At 42.2% G+C, this 4,507-nt stretch overlaps 1 pseudogene; it reads left to right on the top strand.

The window, feature by feature from the left end:
- The first annotated feature begins 2,776 nt into the window (after positions 1 to 2,776).
- On the top strand, positions 2,777 to 3,945 carry LOC103747784 (annotated as a pseudogene).
- The last annotated feature ends 562 nt before the right edge of the window (positions 3,946 to 4,507 follow it).

Below are 4,507 nucleotides of genomic sequence, written 5' to 3'. Positions count from 1 at the left end.
ATTATTTTAAAGTGCAGGTAAGTTAAGGAAACAAATCAAAAGAGTAAGCAATTTGTCCACGCTCAAACAAGTAAGCCAGAATGAGAGCTAGCAGCCACAGGTACAGACGCTTAATCTAGTACTTTTCTTATAACAGGCAGCCTTTGATCTATAGTTATATTACCATGGTTTCATTTTTTAAATTTCTTATTGTGTATCTCTCTCTCTCTCTGTGTGTGTGTGTGTGTGTGTGTGTGTGCACATGTGGAGGTCAGAGGACAGCTTCATGGAACTGATTCCATTTTTTCTTGGCTCTGGAATTGAACTCAGGTTTCCAGGCTTGTATCACAAGCACCTGTACTCTTGTCTACTCCTGGAGCCACCTCACCATCTCTCACCATAGTTTTATTACTAGTATAAATAGCCTGTGTGACACACGAACACACACGTATGCACATACACAACAATCCCCTGAGCCACTGTTATAAGCAGTTATTTTTATTTTTCAGGCTCATTAATCAAGTTGCAGTTCTCTGTCAGTTCTTCCTCTTACCATTGACCCATAAAGCACTGCCCTAGAAGTAATGCGGCCCTCAGTGGCAGGCACTGGAGACTTAACAGTCCACAGTTCTGTGACCTGGGAGTTGGCTTTCCCTATCATCACATTCCCACACTCAGCTATTCTCCATGCTTATCACCCCATTGTTCAACTGTCGTCCTTTTTCCTTCCCTTTTTATTGCTTCAAAATATACATAAGTCAAGTCGACCGTCTTAACTACTTTACTGTTCAGTTCAGGGACACTGAGTACATTAACAACGTTATGTAACCATCATCTCTGTGTATCCACAGAGCTTTTCAGTCATCCTACATGGAACTCTATATCCATGAGAAATAACTCCCATCCCCTCCTCTCTGCCAGCCCTCATAATCATTACCCTATTTTGTTTTTTATAAAGGGCAAGGTGTTTTTTAAAAGATTTGCTTGTATTTTATGTGTATGAGGGTTTTGCCTAAATGTATGCAAGCATACTGCATGCACATTGTGCCTGCAGAGGCCAGAAGAAGGTGTCAGATCCCCTGGAACTGGAGTTTAAGGTGGTTATCAATCACTATGTGGGTGCTGGGAACCAAATATACGGGTCTTCTACAAGAGCAGCCATCTCTCCAGCCCCCAACCCTTCTATTTTATGTCCGTATTGATTTGATTTTTCTAGGAACCACATAAAAGTAGCATCATGCATCATTTCAAGACTGGTTTGCTTCATTGAACGTAATGCCATCAAGGTTTACCCCTATTGTGTATAGCAGGATTTCATGTTGGCATCTCACATTTTAATTAACCATGCATCTGCTGGTTGAGATGTTTCCACCTTTCCCATCCACTATTCACACTGCCAAGAAGATTTGCTTTCCCTTCTTCTTAACATTCAGCCTCTTTAGTGGTTTTCCTGAAAATTACCGAGGTCATCCTCACTCCTTTATATCCAGAACAAGACTCCTCTTTCTCACGTTTTTAACTAAAAAAAATGAGTGAGTTTAGGTTCAACTACAAAGAAATGGATTCCTCATAATATCCATATGTGTGTATGTGTGTATGTGTATGTATATGTGTGTATGTCATGACATATTCTCATTCATCCTCCTTCCCCTGCGTCTCCTTCCCCTCTCTAGCTGATGGCCTTTCTTTCCTCTTAGGCCCCTTTCTGTTCTGCCACTACATGCATTGTTACCCTCTCTACTTCTCACATACTTTAGATGAGTTCTTTCCCTCTCATTACCCTCTTTCTAGTGTGTGTGTGTGTGTGTGTGTGTGTGTGTGTGTATGTGTGTGTAATTTAGACATATGAGAGACAACCTATACTATTTTCCTGAGTCTGTTTATTTCACTTGACATAATGATTCCCAGTTGTACCCATTTTTCCATGAATACTATGATTTCATTTTCCTTCACAGCTGTACAAATTCCATTGAGCATACGCACCATGTTTTCTTGATCTGTTCTTCTGTTGATGGACATCTGGACTGGCTCTATTTTCTGGCTATTTTGAACAGTGCAGTTAAAATATGGATGTGCAGGTATCCATGGTATGTTCACTTAGAATCTTTTGGATGCACAAGATTAGGAGACCTGGGTCATGTGGTGGCTCTGAGGCACATCCATACTGATTTCCATAGTGATGTACAAGTTTGCACTCCCACCACCAGTGAACCAGAGCTCCTCTTTACCCACATCCTCACTAGGCACTTGTCATTTGTTTTCTTGACAGTAGCTATTCTGACTGGGGTTGAAACAGAGTCCTGAAAACAGTTTTGCATTTTTCTGATTGCTAAGGATGTTGAGCAATTTTTCAAATATTTATTGGTCATTTTTATTTCTTTTAAGAATCATTTATTCAATTCATTAGTCCATTTATTGGTTGTATGATTTGGGTTTTGGTGCTTAAATTTGCAGTTCTTTAGATATTCTGGATATTAATCTTCTGTCTGATGTGCACTTGGCAAAGATTTTCTCCCATTCTATAAGCTATCTCTTCACTCTCGGTGACTGTTTCCTTTCTTAACTTCCTGTAACCCCATTTGTCAACTTGGGGTGATTATTTCCTATGCTATTGAAAGCACACCTTTCTCTTGTATGGCTCTGAATACCTCACCCTCCAGTTTCTTTTAAATCTACTCATCTGAATCTCCTTCCCCAGGCCCCATCTGGATACCTCAGGGAAGTTTTACCTCAGTCACAGGCTGTGTACACTGCGCTGTGCTGACAGCTCTCAGACAGCAGAGCGTGGAGCGGCAGGATGAGTGTAGGCCAATGTCTTGGTGGTGTGGACAACATAGGCTCTTTCGATTGTGCCTTGTCCACTGTGCCTGTGTACAACCTGGGGTCAACTGTCATCAAAGAAGTTCTGCAGCGGGCCAAAGTGGCTCCAGAAGAGGTGACTGAGGTTATATTTGGAGATGTTTTGGCCTCAGGTTGTGGGCAGAATCCTATCTGACAAGTCAGTGTGAGTACAGGGATCCCCCTACTCTGCCAGAGGATTCATGGCTTGGGCCTAAAAACCATGTGTCTTGCAGACCAGCACACAGCAATTGGTGACTCCAGCACTGTGGTTGCAGGAGGTGTGAAAAACGTGAGGGTTCACCTCAGAACAGGGGTCAAGATGGGTGTGATACCGCTAGCTGACAGCATACTCTGTGATGGTCTTATGTGTGTTTTCACAACTATCACATGGGTATTACAGCGGAAAACGTAGCCAAAAAATGGCAAGTAAGTAGAGAAGGTCGGGACGAGGCTACAGTTCTGTACCAGAACAGGGCAAAGAGTGCACAGAAAGCTGGCCATTTTGATAACAAGATTGCTCCAGTGTTGGTAGCCTCTAGAAAAGGTCTTATTGAAGTTAAAACTGATGAGTACGGGAGCAACCTCAAAGCCACGGGCAAGTTAAAACCTTACTTTCTTACGAATGGGACAGGAACAGTCACCCCAGCTAATGCATCAGGACTGAATGATGCTGATGGTGCTGCTGCATGGTCCTTATGAAGAAATCAGAAACTGAGTCGGATACTGAGACCTTTAAGCACAAATAGTTTCTTGGTCCCAAGCAGGTGTGGAGCCTTCCATTACAGGAAAAGGACCAATTTCCACTATAAAGCAGACTGGCACAAAAGCAGTCTGGTCCCTGGAGGATGGGGATGTATGAAATCAATGAAGCCTTTTCATCCCTCTGTTGCAATAGCTAAAGAACTTGGATTAAATCCAGAGAAGGTCAACATTGAGGGAGGAGCCTTGGGCCTTAACTATAGTTGGTTCAAACACCTGTGCTTGTTTATTGTCTTGTGGTTTCTCATTGATCAAATCAAGACCAATCCTGTAATGGTGAAAAACTCATCGACGACCTGTTGCAAGTTGCTTCAGTTCAGTGCTGTATTCCAGCTCTACTGTTCAGAAAGACTGCAGTACTTCTAAGAAGCATACCTCTGCATTATAGAAAAGCAAGCAGGCAAAATGGCTGCATTTTTTCTCTGCTCTTGGCTGTGGATGTGATGTGACTTGCTTCAAGTTCCCTTGACTCCCCAAAGTGATGGACTAAGACCTGGAATTGTAAGTCAGACAATAAACTCTTTTCCTCCCTATAAAAATAAATAAATCTAGTCATCCAAGAACAAATCAATGACAAACTCCCTTTCCTCTTTGCCCTAACTGGATTTCAGCCCATATGCCAATTAAACCAAATAGTTAACTAACAATCACAAACCTATTCTCATAAAATAGACCTTTCTTCCTAGTTAAAAATTTTTCTCTTGAACCTCAGTCAGTAAAGTGCTTGACATACAAACATGAGGACCTAACTTTGATCACCAGAATCCATGTAAAATATGATCATGGTGGCACATGGTAAATTGGTGCTGGGGAGGCAGAGACAGGTGGATCCCCATGGCTACCTAGGTAGCCAGCCTAGCCTAATCAATAAACCCTAGGCCAGTGAGAGATCCTATCTCAGAAAAGGGGGCAACTCATAAGGAAAGAC

This window comes from Nannospalax galili, unplaced genomic scaffold, assembly GCF_000622305.1.
Source record: "Nannospalax galili isolate Female #2095 unplaced genomic scaffold, S.galili_v1.0 scaffold324, whole genome shotgun sequence".
Lineage (NCBI taxonomy): Eukaryota > Metazoa > Chordata > Mammalia > Rodentia > Spalacidae > Nannospalax > Nannospalax galili.
Note: the sequence above shows the minus strand (reverse complement) of the source record. Positions and strands in the feature narration are given on the sequence as shown.